The sequence below is a fragment of the Garra rufa genome, chromosome 1, assembly GCF_049309525.1.
Source record: "Garra rufa chromosome 1, GarRuf1.0, whole genome shotgun sequence".
Taxonomy (NCBI): Eukaryota; Metazoa; Chordata; class Actinopteri; order Cypriniformes; family Cyprinidae; genus Garra; species Garra rufa.
The window spans coordinates 94,232,333-94,250,612 of NC_133361.1; the positions used below are offsets into that span (position 1 = coordinate 94,232,333).

The window sequence follows — 18,280 nt, forward strand, 5'->3', positions numbered from 1 at the left end:
GTTTTACCGCTCTATTTATTACAATCATTTAAATGTATTATAGAGTTTTAAGTGTTTTACATGTTTTTTAGGCCATTTTATTACTCTTAACATTTTAAGTGTATGTGTCTTTAATAAATGGATGGTTGGCCTTTCATGTGACTAGACACATGACAGGAAGCAGGAAGTACAACTGTATAAGAGAGCAGCATGACAAACAAAGGACAGTCACCAAACTGTTGGATTGAGGAGTTGCTAATTTTAGAGCTCAACTTTCCATTCACCACCTGCAAAATTTGGATTACACTTTCTGTGGATTGTATATACACTGGTGGACACTCACATTGGACTTATCAACACACTGGGATTCTTGGACTGTTTTTAGGGTATGGACAAATGAACTGTATTCTTTTAACAGAGTTTACCTGTTTTTAGGGTATGGACAAATGAACTGTATTCTTTTAACAGAGTTGACCCTAGTTTTATCGTGTTGTTTTAAAGTCTTTTATGTGAACCTTGTAAATACACCAAATCTATTTAAACCAATTTTCTTTTATGTCTCATTCTTTTAACCACTAGTCATTTCTCACAGTTAAATCTGACACCATTTTAGTCTTGTAACTCGGCTGATAAGGCCGATTGTTACACTTTTATGGGAGACCGCCTGGGAATATCAGGTGCTGTAAGCTTTTGGCTTTTCTTCACTATTTATATAATATGCTGGCTTTTACGGAGGCTAATCTTTAAATAGCCCACTTTTTGGAGCAGCCCTCGATTATGGCCATACCGCGCTGAGAGTGCCCGACCTCGTCTGATCTCGGAAGCTAAGCAGCGTCGGGCCTGGTTAGTACTTGGATTGGAGACCGCCTGGGAATACCAGGTGCTGTAAGCTTTTGCCTTTTCTTCACTATTTATATAATATGCTGGCTTTTACGGAGGCTGATCTTTAAATAGCCCACATTTTGGAGCAGCCCTCGATTATGGCCATACCGCGCTGAGAGCGCCCGACCTCGTCTGATCTCGGAAGCTAAGCAGCGTCGGGCCTTGTTAGTACTTGGATGGGAGACCGCCTGGGAATACCAGGTGCTGTAAGCTTTTGCCTTTTCTTCACTATTTATATAATATGCTGGCTTTTACGGAGGCTGATCTTTAAATAGCCCACTTTTTGGAGCAGCCCTCGCTTATGGCCATACCGCGCTGAGAGCGCCTGATCTCGTCTGATCTCGGAAGCTAAGCAGCGTCGGGCCTGTTTAGTACTTGGATGGGAGACCGCCTGGGAATACCAGGTGCTGTAAGCTTTTGCCTTTTCTTCACTATTTATATAATATGCTGGCTTTTAGAAAGACGTGTTTTACCGCTCTATTTATTACAATCATTTAAATGTATTATAGAGTTTTAAGTGTTTTACATGTTTTTTAGGCCATTTTATTACTCTTAACATTTTAAGTGTATGTGTCTTTAATAAATGGATGGTTGGCCTTTCATGTGACTAGACACATGACAGGAAGCAGGAAGTACAACTGTATAAGAGAGCAGCATGACAAACAAAGGACAGTCACCAAACTGTTGGATTGAGGAGTTGCTAATTTTAGAGCTCAACTTTCCATTCACCACCTGCAAAATTTGGATTACACTTTCTGTGGATTGTATATACACTGGTGGACACTCACATTGGACTTATCAACACACTGGGATTCTTGGACTGTTTTTAGGGTATGGACAAATGAACTGTATTCTTTTAACAGAGTTTACCTGTTTTTAGGGTATGGACAAATGAACTGTATTCTTTTAACAGAGTTGACCCTAGTTTTATCGTGTTGTTTTAAAGTCTTTTATGTGAACCTTGTAAATACACCAAATCTATTTAAACCAATTTTCTTTTATGTCTCATTCTTTTAACCACTAGTCATCTCTCACAGTTAAATCTGACACCATTTTAGTCTTGTAACTCGGCTGATAAGGCCGATTGTTACACTTTTATGGGAGACCGCCTGGGAATATCAGGTGCTGTAAGCTTTTGGCTTTTCTTCACTATTTATATAATATGCTGGCTTTTACGGAGGCTAATCTTTAAATAGCCCACTTTTTGGAGCAGCCCTCGATTATGGCCATACCGCGCTGAGAGTGCCCGACCTCGTCTGATCTCGGAAGCTAAGCAGCGTCGGGCCTGGTTAGTACTTGGATTGGAGACCGCCTGGGAATACCAGGTGCTGTAAGCTTTTGCCTTTTCTTCACTATTTATATAATATGCTGGCTTTTACGGAGGCTGATCTTTAAATAGCCCACATTTTGGAGCAGCCCTCGATTATGGCCATACCGCGCTGAGAGCGCCCGACCTCGTCTGATCTCGGAAGCTAAGCAGCGTCGGGCCTTGTTAGTACTTGGATGGGAGACCGCCTGGGAATACCAGGTGCTGTAAGCTTTTGCCTTTTCTTCACTATTTATATAATATGCTGGCTTTTACGGAGGCTGATCTTTAAATAGCCCACTTTTTGGAGCAGCCCTCGCTTATGGCCATACCGCGCTGAGAGCGCCCGATCTCGTCTGATCTCGGAAGCTAAGCAGCGTCGGGCCTGTTTAGTACTTGGATGGGAGACCGCCTGGGAATACCAGGTGCTGTAAGCTTTTGCCTTTTCTTCACTATTTATATAATATGCTGGCTTTTAGAAAGACGTGTTTTACCGCTCTATTTATTACAATCATTTAAATGTATTATAGAGTTTTAAGTGTTTTACATGTTTTTTAGGCCATTTTATTACTCTTAACATTTTAAGTGTATGTGTCTTTAATAAATGGATGGTTGGCCTTTCATGTGACTAGACACATGACAGGAAGCAGGAAGTACAACTGTATAAGAGAGCAGCATGACAAACAAAGGACAGTCACCAAACTGTTGGATTGAGGAGTTGCTAATTTTACAGCTCAACTTTCCATTCACCACCTGCAAACTTTGGATTACACTTTCTGTGGATTGTATATACACTGGTGGACACTCACATTGGACTTATCAACACACTGGGATTCTTGGACTGTTTTTAGGGTATGGACAAATGAACTGTATTCTTTTAACAGAGTTTACCTGTTTTTAGGGTATGGACAAATGAACTGTATTCTTTTAACAGAGTTGACCTAGTTTTATCGTGTTGTTTTAAAGTCTTTTATGTGAACCTTGTAAATACACCAAATCTATTTAAACCAATTTTCTTTTATGTCTCATTCTTTTAACCACTAGTCATCTCTCACAGTTAAATCTGACAACATTTTAGTCTTGTAACTCGGCTGATAAGGCCGATTGTTACACTTTTATGGGAGACCGCCTGGGAATACCAGGTGCTGTAAGCTTTTGCCTTTTCTTCACTATTTATATAATATGCTGGCTTTTACGGAGGCTAATCTTTAAATAGCCCACTTTTTGGAGCAGCCCTCGATTATGGCCATACCGCGCTGAGAGCGCCCGACCTCGTCTGATCTCGGAAGCTAAGCAGCGTCGGGCCTGGTTAGTACTTGGATTGGAGACCGCCTGGGAATACCAGGTGCTGTAAGCTTTTGCCTTTTCTTCACTATTTATATAATATGCTGGCTTTTACGGAGGCTGATCTTTAAATAGCCCACTTTTTGGAGCAGCCCTCGCTTATGGCCATACCGCGCTGAGAGCGCCCGATCTCGTCTGATCTCGGAAGCTAAGCAGCGTCGGGCCTGGTTAGTACTTGGATGGGAGACCGCCTGGGAATACCAGGTGCTGTAAGCTTTTGCCTTTTCTTCACTATTTATATAATATGCTGGCTTTTAGAAAGACGTGTTTTACCGCTCTATTTATTACAATCATTTAAATGTATTATAGAGTTTTAAGTGTTTTACATGTTTTTAGGCCATTTTATTACTCTTAACATTTTAAGTGTATGTGTCTTTAACCCTCATGTACTGTTCGATTTCAGTTACTTCCTGTACGGTCTGGGTCAAATTGACCCTAACTGGATTCAATACAATTTGCCAAAAATCACACTATGAAAACAACAAAGACTCAGGTACTAACAGTAAACTTTTTTATATGAATACTCATCAAATGGAACATATGATGTATGAATATGTTTCCAAAACATTTTTATTTCTTTTTTTTTTTTTTTACAGTTTTGTTTTGACAAATTTTGAAAATACAAAGTATGCTGACTTTTTTTGCTGGTTTGTTTTAACTTGTTTTTGTTGTTTTGCATTTGCTGCTCAAAACATCAGAACTGAACAATTTAATATTGCTGTATAATGAAAAAAACGTTCACTTTTTGCCTAAGTTGGGTCATTTTTTGTTCTGTAGACTAAATTAATAAATTCAAGGAATTACTCAAGACAAGATGAGCACACAGCAAGTGCATGCTTTCTGCATACAAATTTCTTGCACTTCACACACATGGTTCTGGTTTTGCTGTCACGTTTGGATGGGCACACATCACATCTCTTCCTTTTTTTCCCAACATCTCTGCTCACTTCTTCGTTTTCTGTGGAACTGACTCTGGATCCACCAGCTTGCACTGACTCAACAAAAGCTGAAGCCGCTGGAGATCGAGGTGGACAGGTGCGTCTCTGGATCTCAGGCGTGATGAGAGCTCTTCCCAGCTCTTCCACTTCCAACGTTTGAATGCTGACACGTCCAGGATGTTGTAGAAGATGACCAAAGGCCAACGGACAGTCTTGCGCTGACAGCTGAAGGAGGATTGAACTCTGTCCAAGTTGTCGACTCCACCTTTGGCTTCAGGCCCAGTTACATACTCCTTCAGCTGTCAGCGCAAGACTGTCCGTTGGCCTTTGGTCGTCTTCTACAACATCCTGGACGTGTCAGCATACAAACGTCGGGTGTTCCTGGAAGAGCTGGGAAGAGCTCTCATCACGCCTGAGATCCAGAGACGCACCTGTCCACCTCGATCTCCAGCGGCTTCAGCTTTTGTTGAGTCAGTGCAAGCAGGTGGATCCAGAGTCAGTTCCACAGAAAACGAAAAAGTGAGCAGAGATGTTGGGAAAAAAAGGAAGAGATGTGATGTGTGCCCACCCAAACGTGACAGCAAAACCAGAACCATGTGTGTGAAGTGCAAGAAATTTGTATGCAGAAAGCATGCACTTGCTGTGTGCTCATCTTGTCTTGAGTAATTCCTTGAATTTATGAATTTAGTCTACAGAACAAAAAATGACCCAACTTAGGCAAAAAGTGAATGATGCTCACAGAGGAGCGTGAAACAAGACATAACAAAAACAAACAAAGAAATGTTTTGTTTTTTATACTATCTGTCTGACTTTTTTTTTTTTTTACATTTGTCTTTCTGCAATTTACACTTAATTCTAAATACTGTGATTTAACTTTAAGTGTGTTTGGTTAGGGTTAGAGCTGAAATTAGTAAAACACTTGGACTGGAGTTGAAGAGCAAATGTTATTTTGTGTCTGTACAGGTGCTTTTGAATAGCTGGCTATGTGGGTCAAAATGACCCACAAACATTACGAACGTATAGGCTTGTCTGTATGTACATTTAACAACACATTAGCGTGTTGAAACTTTGCATGCATGTTCATGACCCCAAATGAGAAAAACCCACAAAATATCAAGAAAAACAACATAGTTTTAATAGCATTTCAGATAGATTGCAAAAATAAATGAGAGCTCATTTTTACCATCTGTAGCTGACAAAATATTTTTTCTGTATTGAAATAAGTGGGGGAAATCCCTTTTTTTGGCTTCCTAGGCTAGTAAAAAACTAAAATAACAAAATATAACCAAGAAATGTTACTATTTTGGGTCTGTAGAGTTGCCTTAGAGCATTAAAATAGGTGGGTCAAATTGACCCGGGAACAGTACGAACGTAACATTTTTTTTTTTAGACATGCCAAAACACATCGGCATGTTGAAACTTTGCATGCATGTTCATGACCCTAAATGCGAAAAACACTCAAAATATCAAGAAAAACAACATAGTTTTAATGGTATTTCAGACAGATTGCAAAAATAAATGAGAGCTAATTTTTACCATCTGTGGCTGACAAAATATTTTTCTGTATTGAAATAAGTGGGGGAAATCTCCTTGTTTTGGCTTCTTAGGCTAGTAAAAAACTAAAATAACAAAATATAACCAATAAATACTACTTTTTTGGGTCTGTAGAGTTGCGCTAGAACATTAAAATAGGTGGGTCAAATTGACCCGGGAACAGTACGAACGTAACAAAAATTTTTTTAGACATGCCAAAACACATCGGCATGTTGAAACTTTGCATGCATGTTCATGACCCTAAATGAGAAAAACACACAAAATATCAAGAAAAACAAGATAGTTTTAATCGTATTTTAGATAAGTTGCAAATATAAATGATAGCTCATTTTTACCATTTGTAGCTGACAAAATATATTTCTGCATTGAAATAAGTGGGAAAATCAGATTTTTTGGCTTCATAGGCTAGTAAAAAACTAAAATAACAAAATATAACCAAGAAATTGTACAATTTTGGGTCGGTAGGGTTGCCCTAGAACATTAAAATAGGCGGGTCAAATTGACCCGGGAACAGTACGAACGTAACATTTTTTTTTTTAGACATGCCAAAAAACATCATTGTGTTGAAACTTTGCATGCATGTTCATGACACTAAATGAGGAAAAGTCACCTAAATTTAAAAAGAAAAACCTAGGTTAACTAGTATATCTGACAACTCAAAAATCAAAACGGGTCAAATTGACCCGGAACAGTACATGAGGGTTAATAAATGGATGGTTGGCCTGTCATGTGACTAGACACATGACAGGAAGCCGGAAGTACAACTGTATAAGAGAGCAGCATGACAAACAAAGGACAGTCACCAAACTGTTGGATTGAGGAGTTGCTAATTTTAGAGCTCAACTTTCCATTCACCACCTGCAAACTTTGGATTACACTTTCTGTGGATTGTATATACACTGGTGGACACTCACATTGGACTTATCAACACACTGGGATTCTTGGACTGTTTTTAGGGTATGGACAAATGAACTGTATTCTTTTAACAGAGTTTACCTGTTTTTAGGGTATGGACAAATGAACTGTATTCTTTTAACAGAGTTGACCTAGTTTTATCGTGTTGTTTTAAAGTCTTTTATGTGAACCTTGTAAATACACCAAATCTATTTAAACCAATTTTCTTTTATGTCTCATTCTTTTAACCACTAGTCATCTCTCACAGTTAAATCTGACACCATTTTAGTCTTGTAACTCGGCTGATAAGGCCGATTGTTACACTTTTATGGGAGACCGCCTGGGAATATCAGGTGCTGTAAGCTTTTGGCTTTTCTTCACTATTTATATAATATGCTGGCTTTTACGGAGGCTAATCTTTAAATAGCCCACTTTTTGGAGCAGCCCTCGCTTATGGCCATACCGCGCTGAGAGCGCCCGATCTCGTCTGATCTCGGAAGCTAAGCAGCGTCGGGCCTGGTTAGTACTTGGATTGGAGACCGCCTGGGAATACCAGGTGCTGTAAGCTTTTGCCTTTTCTTCACTATTTATATAATATGCTGGCTTTTACGGAGGCTGATCTTTAAATAGCCCACATTTTGGAGCAGCCCTCGATTATGGCCATACCGCGCTGAGAGCGCCTGACCTCGTCTGATCTCGGAAGCTAAGCAGCGTCGGGCCTTGTTAGTACTTGGATGGGAGACCGCCTGGGAATACCAGGTGCTGTAAGCTTTTGCCTTTTCTTCACTATTTATATAATATGCTGGCTTTTACTGAGGCTGATCTTTAAATAGCCCACTTTTTGGAGCAGTCCTCGCTTATGGCCATACCGCGCTGAGAGCGCCCGATCTCGTCAGATCTCGGAAGCTAAGCAGCGTCGGGCCTGGTTAGTACTTGGATGGGAGACCGCCTGGGAATACCAGGTGCTGTAAGCTTTTGCCTTTTCTTCACTATTTATATAATATGCTGGCTTTTAGAAAGACGTGTTTTACCGCTCTATTTATTACAATCATTTAAATGTATTATAGAGTTTTAAGTGTTTTACATGTTTTTTAGGCCATTTTATTACTCTTAACATTTTAAGTGTATGTGTCTTTAATAAATGGATGGTTGGCCTGTCATGTGACTAGACACATGACAGGAAGCCGGAAGTACAACTGTATAAGAGAGCAGCATGACAAACAAAGGACAGTCACCAAACTGTTGGATTGAGGAGTTGCTAATTTTAGAGCTCAACTTTCCATTCACCACCTGCAAACTTTGGATTACACTTTCTGTGGATTGTATATACACTGGTGGACACTCACATTGGACTTATCAACACACTGGGATTCTTGGACTGTTTTTAGGGTATGGACAAATGAACTGTATTCTTTTAACAGAGTTTACCTGTTTTTAGGGTATGGACAAATGAACTGTATTCTTTTAACAGAGTTGACCTAGTTTTATCGTGTTGTTTTAAAGTCTTTTATGTGAACCTTGTAAATACACCAAATCTATTTAAACCAATTTTCTTTTATGTCTCATTCTTTTAACCACTAGTCATCTCTCACAGTTAAATCTGACCCCATTTTAGTCTTGTAACTCGGCTGATAAGGCCGATTGTTACACTTTTATGGGAGACCGCCTGGGAATACCAGGTGCTGTAAGCTTTTGCCTTTTCTTCACTATTTATATAATATGCTGGCTTTTACGGAGGCTGATCTTTAAATAGCCCACTTTTTGGAGCAGCCCTCGCTTATGGCCATACCGCGCTGAGAGCGCCCGATCTCGTCTGATCTCGGAAGCTAAGCAGCGTCGGGCCTGGTTAGTACTTGGATGGGAGACCACCTTGGAATACCAGGTGCTGTAAGCTTTTGCCTTTTCTTCACTATTTATATAATATGCTGGCTTTTACTGAGGCTGATCTTTAAATAGCCCACTTTTTGGAGCAGACCTCGCTTATGGCCATACCGCGCTGAGAGCGCCCGATCTCGTCAGATCTCGGAAGCTAAGCAGCGTCGGGCCTGGTTAGTACTTGGATGGGAGACCGCCTGGGAATACCAGGTGCTGTAAGCTTTTGCCTTTTCTTCACTATTTATATAATATGCTGGCTTTTAGAAAGACGTGTTTTACCGCTCTATTTATTACAATCATTTAAATGTATTATAGAGTTTTAAGTGTTTTACATGTTTTTTAGGCCATTTTATTACTCTTAACATTTTAAGTGTATGTGTCTTTAATAAATGGATGGTTGGCCTGTCATGTGACTAGACACATGACAGGAAGCCGGAAGTACAACTGTATAAGAGAGCAGCATGACAAACAAAGGACAGTCACCAAACTGTTGGATTGAGGAGTTGCTAATTTTAGAGCTCAACTTTCCATTCACCACCTGCAAACTTTGGATTACACTTTCTGTGGATTGTATATACACTGGTGGACACTCACATTGGACTTATCAACACACTGGGATTCTTGGACTGTTTTTAGGGTATGGACAAATGAACTGTATTCTTTTAACAGAGTTTACCTGTTTTTAGGGTATGGACAAATGAACTGTATTCTTTTAACAGAGTTGACCTAGTTTTATCGTGTTGTTTTAAAGTCTTTTATGTGAACCTTGTAAATACACCAAATCTATTTAAACCAATCTTCTTTTATGTCTCATTCTTTTAACCACTAGTCATCTCTCACAGTTAAATCTGACCCCATTTTAGTCTTGTAACTCGGCTGATAAGGCCGATTGTTACACTTTTATGGGAGACCGCCTGGGAATACCAGGTGCTGTAAGCTTTTGCCTTTTCTTCACTATTTATATAATATGCTGGCTTTTACGGAGGCTGATCTTTAAATAGCCCACTTTTTGGAGCAGCCCTCGCTTATGGCCATACCGCGCTGAGAGCGCCCGATCTCGTCTGATCTCGGAAGCTAAGCAGCGTCGGGCCTGGTTAGTACTTGGATTGGAGACTGCCTGGGAATACAAGGTGCTGTAAGCTTTTGCCTTTTCTTCACTATTTATATAATATGCTGGCTTTTAGAAAGACGTGTTTTACCGCTCTATTTATTACAATCATTTAAATGTATTATAGAGTTTTAAGTGTTTTACATGTTTTTTAGGCCATTTTATTACTCTTAACATTTTAAGTGTATGTGTCTTTAATAAATGGATGGTTGGCCTGTCATGTGACTAGACACATGACAGGAAGCAGGAAGTACAACTGTATAAGAGAGCAGCATGACAAACAAAGGACAGTCACCAAACTGTTGGATTGAGGAGTTGCTAATTTTAGAGCTCAACTTTCCATTCACCACCTGCAAACTTTGGATTACACTTTCTGTGGATTGTATATACACTGGTGGACACTCACATTGGACTTATCAACACACTGGGATTCTTGGACTGTTTTTAGGGTATGGACAAATGAACTGTATTCTTTTACAGTTTTTTGCAATTGTTTACACACAATTTTGAAAACCGGGTTCTTTTTTTCAAAATATAATCACAATTATCCAAACACCACACTCAATTTGCAGAATTCCTAGATTGTTTGCAAAATGACACACTTCAGTCAAAACATACACATTTCAGTCAAAACATATACACATATTTGTGAAAATGCTATTAGTTTTCATTTAACCAACACAGTCCTGAATGATCAGACACTATTGCAGACAGTTTCACACTGCTGTGATAAATAAAAAACACATTTGTAAAAAAAAAAAACTAATTTTAGGAAATAGCATGTGCTAGATTTTTGGGCAGACATTGTTATGTAAGGGATCATTTCGATGACAAAACAAAATAGTAACAAACAACATTCTTCATAATTAGTTTGAGATAGAGGGAGAATGTACACAAATAGGCCTACTATAAACTTACCAAGCACTGCACAACACTGATGCGGCAGACTGAATATTTCAAGTATTTATTTAAATTCAAGAAATACAGTATTTCTTACCATAATCAGATACAGTAATCAACCAACAATGAAATCAATGAAACAAATAAAATCTGTAGACAAATAAAAATTACTGCATGAAGTACATACAGTTTGACTCTAGAAAAAAAAGCAACACAACTACTGTAACTATTCCTTATCTCTCTGTCTGGCTGGATCAGGCCATAAGATTTCATCCACATAATTTCTGATGAATACAGGTGAACTCACCTGCTGCCTTTTATAGCACACCTGAGTGCTGCGTTTTCAAATTAGCACATGTGTGCTTCCAAACCTTGTGGATGTGTTTATCCAATTTGTTCATTAGTGTGATCATTGGCAATCCGGGGCTTTGTACTGACAAGAAAGTAACCTCACAATCCTTATCTGTGTCTAAGGTGTTGAAATGTGTGTAGAGTTTTACAAATCACTGTGTGTAATGTTTTGCAAAAAGAGTGAAGCAGACGTTGTGTGTAATGTTGTGCAAATCTGTGGCGGTGTTTTGCTCCTTGGAGTAGAATTTTGCAAATTGTGTGGAAATGTTTATTTTAGAGTGTAAACAATCGTAAAAAACTGTAACAGAGTTTACCTGTTTTTAGGGTATGGACAAATGAACTGTATTCTTTTAACAGAGTTGACCCTAGTTTTATCGTGTTGTTTTAAAGTCTTTTATGTGAACCTTGTAAATACACCAAATCTATTTAAACCAATTTTCTTTTATGTCTCATTCTTTTAACCACTAGTCATCTCTCACAGTTAAATCTGACCCCATTTTAGTCTTGTAACTCGGCTGATAAGGCCGATTGTTACACTTTTATGGGAGACCGCCTGGGAATACCAGGTGCTGTAAGCTTTTGCCTTTTCTTCACTATTTATATAATATGCTGGCTTTTACGGAGGCTGATCTTTAAATAGCCCACTTTTTGGAGCAGCCCTCGCTTATGGCCATACCGCGCTGAGAGCGCCCGATCTCGTCTGATCTCGGAAGCTAAGCAGCGTCGGGCCTGTTTAGTACTTGGATGGGAGACCGCCTGGGAATACCAGGTGCTGTAAGCTTTTGCTTTTTCTTCACTATTTATATAATATGCTGGCTTTTAGAAAGACGTGTTTTACCGCTCTATTTATTACAATCATTTAAATGTATTATAGAGTTTTAAGTGTTTTACATGTTTTTTAGGCCATTTTATTACTCTTAACATTTTAAGTGTATGTGTCTTTAATAAATGGATGGTTGGCCTTTCATGTGACTAGACACATGACAGGAAGCAGGAAGTACAACTGTATAAGAGAGCAGCATGACAAACAAAGGACAGTCACCAAACTGTTGGATTGAGGAGTTGCTAATTTTAGAGCTCAACTTTCCATTCACCACCTGCAAAATTTGGATTACACTTTCTGTGGATTGTATATACACTGGTGGACACTCACATTGGACTTATCAACACACTGGGATTCTTGGACTGTTTTTAGGGTATGGACAAATGAACTGTATTCTTTTAACAGAGTTTACCTGTTTTTAGGGTATGGACAAATGAACTGTATTCTTTTAACAGAGTTGACCCTAGTTTTATCGTGTTGTTTTAAAGTCTTTTATGTGAACCTTGTAAATACACCAAATCTATTTAAACCAATTTTCTTTTATGTCTCATTCTTTTAACCACTAGTCATCTCTCACAGTTAAATCTGACAACATTTTAGTCTTGTAACTCGGCTGATAAGGCCGATTGTTACACTTTTATGGGAGACCGCCTGGGAATACCAGGTGCTGTAAGCTTTTGCCTTTTCTTCACTATTTATATAATATGCTGGCTTTTACGGAGGCTAATCTTTAAATAGCCCACTTTTTGGAGCAGCCCTCGATTATGGCCATACCGCGCTGAGAGCGCCCGACCTCGTCTGATCTCGGAAGCTAAGCAGCGTCGGGCCTGGTTAGTACTTGGATTGGAGACCGCCTGGGAATACCAGGTGCTGTAAGCTTTTGCCTTTTCTTCACTATTTATATAATATGCTGGCTTTTACGGAGGCTGATCTTTAAATAGCCCACTTTTTGGAGCAGCCCTCGCTTATGGCCATACCGCGCTGAGAGCGCCCGATCTCGTCTGATCTCGGAAGCTAAGCAGCGTCGGGCCTGGTTAGTACTTGGATGGGAGACCGCCTGGGAATACCAGGTGCTGTAAGCTTTTGCCTTTTCTTCACTATTTATATAATATGCTGGCTTTTAGAAAGACGTGTTTTACCGCTCTATTTATTACAATCATTTAAATGTATTATAGAGTTTTAAGTGTTTTACATGTTTTTTAGGCCATTTTATTACTCTTAACATTTTAAGTGTATGTGTCTTTAATAAATGGATGGTTGGCCAGTCATGTGACTAGACACATGACAGGAAGCCGGAAGTACAACTGTATAAGAGAGCAGCATGACAAACAAAGGACAGTCACCAAACTGTTGGATTGAGGAGTTGCTAATTTTAGAGCTCAACTTTCCATTCACCACCTGCAAACTTTGGATTACACTTTCTGTGGATTGTATATACACTGGTGGACACTCACATTGGACTTATCAACACACTGGGATTCTTGGACTGTTTTTAGGGTATGGACAAATGAACTGTATTCTTTTAACAGAGTTTACCTGTTTTTAGGGTATGGACAAATGAACTGTATTCTTTTAACAGAGTTGACCTAGTTTTATCGTGTTGTTTTAAAGTCTTTTATGTGAACCTTGTAAATACACCAAATCTATTTAAACCAATTTTCTTTTATGTCTCATTCTTTTAACCACTAGTCATCTCTCACAGTTAAATCTGACCCCATTTTAGTCTTGTAACTCGGCTGATAAGGCCGATTGTTACACTTTTATGGGAGACCGCCTGGGAATACCAGGTGCTGTAAGCTTTTGCCTTTTCTTCACTATTTATATAATATGCTGGCTTTTACGGAGGCTGATCTTTAAATAGCCCACTTTTTGGAGCAGCCCTCGCTTATGGCCATACCGCGCTGAGAGCGCCCGATCTCGTCTGATCTCGGAAACTAAGCAGCGTCGGGCCTGGTTAGTACTTGGATTGGAGACCGCCTGGGAATACCAGGTGCTGTAAGCTTTTGCCTTTTCTTCACTATTTATATAATATGCTGGCTTTTACGGAGGCTGATCTTTAAATAGCCCACATTTTGGAGCAGCCCTCGATTATGGCCATACCGCGCTGAGAGCGCCTGACCTCGTCTGATCTCGGAAGCTAAGCAGCGTCGGGCCTTGTTAGTACTTGGATGGGAGACCGCCTGGGAATACCAGGTGCTGTAAGCTTTTGCCTTTTCTTCACTATTTATATAATATGCTGGCTTTTACGGAGGCTGATCTTTAAATAGCCCACTTTTTGGAGCAGCCCTCGCTTATGGCCATACCGCGCTGAGAGCGCCCGATCTCGTCTGATCTCGGAAGCTAAGCAGCGTCGGGCCTGTTTAGTACTTGGATGGGAGACCGCCTGGGAATACCAGGTGCTGTAAGCTTTTGCCTTTTCTTCACTATTTATATAATATGCTGGCTTTTAGAAAGACGTGTTTTACCGCTCTATTTATTACAATCATTTAAATGTATTATAGAGTTTTAAGTGTTTTACATGTTTTTTAGGCCATTTTATTACTCTTAACATTTTAAGTGTATGTGTCTTTAATAAATGGATGGTTGGCCTTTCATGTGACTAGACACATGACAGGAAGCAGGAAGTACAACTGTATAAGAGAGCAGCATGACAAACAAAGGACAGTCACCAAACTGTTGGATTGAGGAGTTGCTAATTTTAGAGCTCAACTTTCCATTCACCACCTGCAAAATTTGGATTACACTTTCTGTGGATTGTATATACACTGGTGGACACTCACATTGGACTTATCAACACACTGGGATTCTTGGACTGTTTTTAGGGTATGGACAAATGAACTGTATTCTTTTAACAGAGTTTACCTGTTTTTAGGGTATGGACAAATGAACTGTATTCTTTTAACAGAGTTGACCCTAGTTTTATCGTGTTGTTTTAAAGTCTTTTATGTGAACCTTGTAAATACACCAAATCTATTTAAACCAATTTTCTTTTATGTCTCATTCTTTTAACCACTAGTCATTTCTCACAGTTAAATCTGACACCATTTTAGTCTTGTAACTCGGCTGATAAGGCCGATTGTTACACTTTTATGGGAGACCGCCTGGGAATATCAGGTGCTGTAAGCTTTTGGCTTTTCTTCACTATTTATATAATATGCTGGCTTTTACGGAGGCTAATCTTTAAATAGCCCACTTTTTGGAGCAGCCCTCGATTATGGCCATACCGCGCTGAGAGTGCCCGACCTCGTCTGATCTCGGAAGCTAAGCAGCGTCGGGCCTGGTTAGTACTTGGATTGGAGACCGCCTGGGAATACCAGGTGCTGTAAGCTTTTGCCTTTTCTTCACTATTTATATAATATGCTGGCTTTTACGGAGGCTGATCTTTAAATAGCCCACATTTTGGAGCAGCCCTCGATTATGGCCATACCGCGCTGAGAGCGCCCGACCTCGTCTGATCTCGGAAGCTAAGCAGCGTCGGGCCTTGTTAGTACTTGGATGGGAGACCGCCTGGGAATACCAGGTGCTGTAAGCTTTTGCCTTTTCTTCACTATTTATATAATATGCTGGCTTTTACGGAGGCTGATCTTTAAATAGCCCACTTTTTGGAGCAGCCCTCGCTTATTGCCATACCGCGCTGAGAGCGCCCGATCTCGTCTGATCTCGGAAGCTAAGCAGCGTCGGGCCTGTTTAGTACTTGGATGGGAGACCGCCTGGGAATACCAGGTGCTGTAAGCTTTTGCCTTTTCTTCACTATTTATATAATATGCTGGCTTTTAGAAAGACGTGTTTTACCGCTCTATTTATTACAATCATTTAAATGTATTATAGAGTTTTAAGTGTTTTACATGTTTTTTAGGCCATTTTATTACTCTTAACATTTTAAGTGTATGTGTCTTTAATAAATGGATGGTTGGCCTTTCATGTGACTAGACACATGACAGGAAGCAGGAAGTACAACTGTATAAGAGAGCAGCATGACAAACAAAGGACAGTCACCAAACTGTTGGATTGAGGAGTTGCTAATTTTACAGCTCAACTTTCCATTCACCACCTGCAAACTTTGGATTACACTTTCTGTGGATTGTATATACACTGGTGGACACTCACATTGGACTTATCAACACACTGGGATTCTTGGACTGTTTTTAGGGTATGGACAAATGAACTGTATTCTTTTAACAGAGTTTACCTGTTTTTAGGGTATGGACAAATGAACTGTATTCTTTTAACAGAGTTGACCTAGTTTTATCGTGTTGTTTTAAAGTCTTTTATGTGAACCTTGTAAATACACCAAATCTATTTAAACCAATTTTCTTTTATGTCTCATTCTTTTAACCACTAGTCATCTCTCACAGTTAAATCTGACAACATTTTAGTCTTGTAACTCGGCTGATAAGGCCGATTGTTACACTTTTATGGGAGACCGCCTGGGAATACCAGGTGCTGTAAGCTTTTGCCTTTTCTTCACTATTTATATAATATGCTGGCTTTTACGGAGGCTAATCTTTAAATAGCCCACTTTTTGGAGCAGCCCTCGATTATGGCCATACCGCGCTGAGAGCGCCCGACCTCGTCTGATCTCGGAAGCTAAGCAGCGTCGGGCCTGGTTAGTACTTGGATTGGAGACCGCCTGGGAATACCAGGTGCTGTAAGCTTTTGCCTTTTCTTCACTATTTATATAATATGCTGGCTTTTACGGAGGCTGATCTTTAAATAGCCCACTTTTTGGAGCAGCCCTCGCTTATGGCCATACCGCGCTGAGAGCGCCCGATCTCGTCTGATCTCGGAAGCTAAGCAGCGTCGGGCCTGGTTAGTACTTGGATGGGAGACCGCCTGGGAATACCAGGTGCTGTAAGCTTTTGCCTTTTCTTCACTATTTATATAATATGCTGGCTTTTAGAAAGACGTGTTTTACCGCTCTATTTATTACAATCATTTAAATGTATTATAGAGTTTTAAGTGTTTTACATGTTTTTTAGGCCATTTTATTACTCTTAACATTTTAAGTGTATGTGTCTTTAATAAATGGATGGTTGGCCTGTCATGTGACTAGACACATGACAGGAAGCCGGAAGTACAACTGTATAAGAGAGCAGCATGACAAACAAAGGACAGTCACCAAACTGTTGGATTGAGGAGTTGCTAATTTTAGAGCTCAACTTTCCATTCACCACCTGCAAACTTTGGATTACACTTTCTGTGGATTGTATATACACTGGTGGACACTCACATTGGACTTATCAACACACTGGGATTCTTGGACTGTTTTTAGGCTATGGACAAATGAACTGTATTCTTTTAACAGAGTTTACCTGTTTTTAGGGTATGGACAAATGAACTGTATTCTTTTAACAGAGTTGACCTAGTTTTATCGTGTTGTTTTAAAGTCTTTTATGTGAACCTTGTAAATACACCAAATCTATTTAAACCAATTTTCTTTTATGTCTCATTCTTTTAACCACTAGTCATCTCTCACAGTTAAATCTGACACCATTTTAGTCTTGTAACTCGGCTGATAAGGCCGATTGTTACACTTTTATGGGAGACCGCCTGGGAATATCAGGTGCTGTAAGCTTTTGGCTTTTCTTCACTATTTATATAATATGCTGGCTTTTACGGAGGCTAATCTTTAAATAGCCCACTTTTTGGAGCAGCCCTCGCTTATGGCCATACCGCGCTGAGAGCGCCCGATCTCGTCTGATCTCGGAAGCTAAGCAGCGTCGGGCCTGGTTAGTACTTGGATTGGAGACCGCCTGGGAATACCAGGTGCTGTAAGCTTTTGCCTTTTCTTCACTATTTATATAATATGCTGGCTTTTACGGAGGCTGATCTTTAAATAGCCCACATTTTGGAGCAGCCCTCGATTATGACCATACCGCGCTGAGAGCGCCCGATCTCGTCTGATCTCGGAAGCTAAGCAGCGTCGGGCCTGTTTAGTACTTGGATGGGAGACCGCCTGGGAATACCAGGTGCTGTAAGCTTTTGCCTTTTCTTCACTATTTATATAATATGCTGGCTTTTAGAAAGACGTGTTTTACCGCTCTATTTATTACAATCATTTAAATGTATTATAGAGTTTTAAGTGTTTTACATGTTTTTTAGGCCATTTTATTACTCTTAACATTTTAAGTGTATGTGTCTTTAATAAATGGATGGTTGGCCTTTCATGTGACTAGACACATGACAGGAAGCAGGAAGTACAACTGTATAAGAGAGCAGCATGACAAACAAAGGACAGTCACCAAACTGTTGGATTGAGGAGTTGCTAATTTTAGAGCTCAACTTTCCATTCACCACCTGCAAAATTTGGATTACACTTTCTGTGG

At 39.8% G+C, this 18,280-nt stretch overlaps 27 non-coding genes across 27 annotated transcripts; all 27 read left to right on the forward strand.

The window, feature by feature from the left end:
- Window positions 1–752: 752 nt before the first annotated feature.
- LOC141345382 (5S ribosomal RNA) lies at window positions 753–871 on the forward strand. Its single transcript, XR_012357006.1, has one exon. It is a non-coding gene; the product is annotated as a 5S ribosomal RNA (ribosomal RNA).
- Window positions 872–955: 84 nt separating this feature from the next.
- Window positions 956–1,074, forward strand: LOC141319285 (5S ribosomal RNA). The gene has a single exon (XR_012353550.1). It is a non-coding gene; the product is annotated as a 5S ribosomal RNA (ribosomal RNA).
- An 84-nt stretch (window positions 1,075–1,158) lies between these two features.
- Window positions 1,159–1,277, forward strand: LOC141317683 (5S ribosomal RNA). The gene has a single exon (XR_012352046.1). It is a non-coding gene; the product is annotated as a 5S ribosomal RNA (ribosomal RNA).
- Window positions 1,278–2,079: 802 nt separating this feature from the next.
- Window positions 2,080–2,198, forward strand: LOC141345389 (5S ribosomal RNA). Its single transcript, XR_012357007.1, has one exon. It is a non-coding gene; the product is annotated as a 5S ribosomal RNA (ribosomal RNA).
- Window positions 2,199–2,282: 84 nt separating this feature from the next.
- On the forward strand, window positions 2,283–2,401 carry LOC141319286 (5S ribosomal RNA). Its single transcript, XR_012353551.1, has one exon. It is a non-coding gene; the product is annotated as a 5S ribosomal RNA (ribosomal RNA).
- Window positions 2,402–2,485: 84 nt separating this feature from the next.
- On the forward strand, window positions 2,486–2,604 carry LOC141308912 (5S ribosomal RNA). The gene has a single exon (XR_012347256.1). It is a non-coding gene; the product is annotated as a 5S ribosomal RNA (ribosomal RNA).
- Window positions 2,605–3,405: 801 nt separating this feature from the next.
- On the forward strand, window positions 3,406–3,524 carry LOC141319407 (5S ribosomal RNA). Its single transcript, XR_012353665.1, has one exon. It is a non-coding gene; the product is annotated as a 5S ribosomal RNA (ribosomal RNA).
- Window positions 3,525–3,608: 84 nt separating this feature from the next.
- On the forward strand, window positions 3,609–3,727 carry LOC141292339 (5S ribosomal RNA). The gene has a single exon (XR_012340496.1). It is a non-coding gene; the product is annotated as a 5S ribosomal RNA (ribosomal RNA).
- Window positions 3,728–7,346: 3,619 nt separating this feature from the next.
- Window positions 7,347–7,465, forward strand: LOC141318159 (5S ribosomal RNA). The gene has a single exon (XR_012352491.1). It is a non-coding gene; the product is annotated as a 5S ribosomal RNA (ribosomal RNA).
- An 84-nt stretch (window positions 7,466–7,549) lies between these two features.
- Window positions 7,550–7,668, forward strand: LOC141344992 (5S ribosomal RNA). Its single transcript, XR_012356890.1, has one exon. It is a non-coding gene; the product is annotated as a 5S ribosomal RNA (ribosomal RNA).
- An 84-nt stretch (window positions 7,669–7,752) lies between these two features.
- On the forward strand, window positions 7,753–7,871 carry LOC141298641 (5S ribosomal RNA). Its single transcript, XR_012341614.1, has one exon. It is a non-coding gene; the product is annotated as a 5S ribosomal RNA (ribosomal RNA).
- Window positions 7,872–8,672: 801 nt separating this feature from the next.
- On the forward strand, window positions 8,673–8,791 carry LOC141311178 (5S ribosomal RNA). The gene has a single exon (XR_012348648.1). It is a non-coding gene; the product is annotated as a 5S ribosomal RNA (ribosomal RNA).
- An 84-nt stretch (window positions 8,792–8,875) lies between these two features.
- Window positions 8,876–8,994, forward strand: LOC141298733 (5S ribosomal RNA). The gene has a single exon (XR_012341634.1). It is a non-coding gene; the product is annotated as a 5S ribosomal RNA (ribosomal RNA).
- An 801-nt stretch (window positions 8,995–9,795) lies between these two features.
- On the forward strand, window positions 9,796–9,914 carry LOC141319197 (5S ribosomal RNA). Its single transcript, XR_012353468.1, has one exon. It is a non-coding gene; the product is annotated as a 5S ribosomal RNA (ribosomal RNA).
- A 1,879-nt stretch (window positions 9,915–11,793) lies between these two features.
- On the forward strand, window positions 11,794–11,912 carry LOC141308923 (5S ribosomal RNA). Its single transcript, XR_012347257.1, has one exon. It is a non-coding gene; the product is annotated as a 5S ribosomal RNA (ribosomal RNA).
- An 802-nt stretch (window positions 11,913–12,714) lies between these two features.
- LOC141319408 (5S ribosomal RNA) lies at window positions 12,715–12,833 on the forward strand. The gene has a single exon (XR_012353666.1). It is a non-coding gene; the product is annotated as a 5S ribosomal RNA (ribosomal RNA).
- Window positions 12,834–12,917: 84 nt separating this feature from the next.
- LOC141292344 (5S ribosomal RNA) lies at window positions 12,918–13,036 on the forward strand. Its single transcript, XR_012340497.1, has one exon. It is a non-coding gene; the product is annotated as a 5S ribosomal RNA (ribosomal RNA).
- Window positions 13,037–13,837: 801 nt separating this feature from the next.
- On the forward strand, window positions 13,838–13,956 carry LOC141319138 (5S ribosomal RNA). Its single transcript, XR_012353411.1, has one exon. It is a non-coding gene; the product is annotated as a 5S ribosomal RNA (ribosomal RNA).
- Window positions 13,957–14,040: 84 nt separating this feature from the next.
- On the forward strand, window positions 14,041–14,159 carry LOC141344998 (5S ribosomal RNA). Its single transcript, XR_012356891.1, has one exon. It is a non-coding gene; the product is annotated as a 5S ribosomal RNA (ribosomal RNA).
- An 84-nt stretch (window positions 14,160–14,243) lies between these two features.
- On the forward strand, window positions 14,244–14,362 carry LOC141308934 (5S ribosomal RNA). The gene has a single exon (XR_012347258.1). It is a non-coding gene; the product is annotated as a 5S ribosomal RNA (ribosomal RNA).
- Window positions 14,363–15,164: 802 nt separating this feature from the next.
- LOC141345396 (5S ribosomal RNA) lies at window positions 15,165–15,283 on the forward strand. The gene has a single exon (XR_012357008.1). It is a non-coding gene; the product is annotated as a 5S ribosomal RNA (ribosomal RNA).
- Window positions 15,284–15,367: 84 nt separating this feature from the next.
- On the forward strand, window positions 15,368–15,486 carry LOC141319287 (5S ribosomal RNA). The gene has a single exon (XR_012353552.1). It is a non-coding gene; the product is annotated as a 5S ribosomal RNA (ribosomal RNA).
- An 84-nt stretch (window positions 15,487–15,570) lies between these two features.
- On the forward strand, window positions 15,571–15,689 carry LOC141317989 (5S ribosomal RNA). Its single transcript, XR_012352333.1, has one exon. It is a non-coding gene; the product is annotated as a 5S ribosomal RNA (ribosomal RNA).
- An 801-nt stretch (window positions 15,690–16,490) lies between these two features.
- Window positions 16,491–16,609, forward strand: LOC141319409 (5S ribosomal RNA). Its single transcript, XR_012353667.1, has one exon. It is a non-coding gene; the product is annotated as a 5S ribosomal RNA (ribosomal RNA).
- An 84-nt stretch (window positions 16,610–16,693) lies between these two features.
- LOC141292350 (5S ribosomal RNA) lies at window positions 16,694–16,812 on the forward strand. Its single transcript, XR_012340498.1, has one exon. It is a non-coding gene; the product is annotated as a 5S ribosomal RNA (ribosomal RNA).
- An 801-nt stretch (window positions 16,813–17,613) lies between these two features.
- Window positions 17,614–17,732, forward strand: LOC141318161 (5S ribosomal RNA). Its single transcript, XR_012352493.1, has one exon. It is a non-coding gene; the product is annotated as a 5S ribosomal RNA (ribosomal RNA).
- An 84-nt stretch (window positions 17,733–17,816) lies between these two features.
- On the forward strand, window positions 17,817–17,935 carry LOC141318989 (5S ribosomal RNA). The gene has a single exon (XR_012353271.1). It is a non-coding gene; the product is annotated as a 5S ribosomal RNA (ribosomal RNA).
- The last annotated feature ends 345 nt before the right edge of the window (window positions 17,936–18,280 follow it).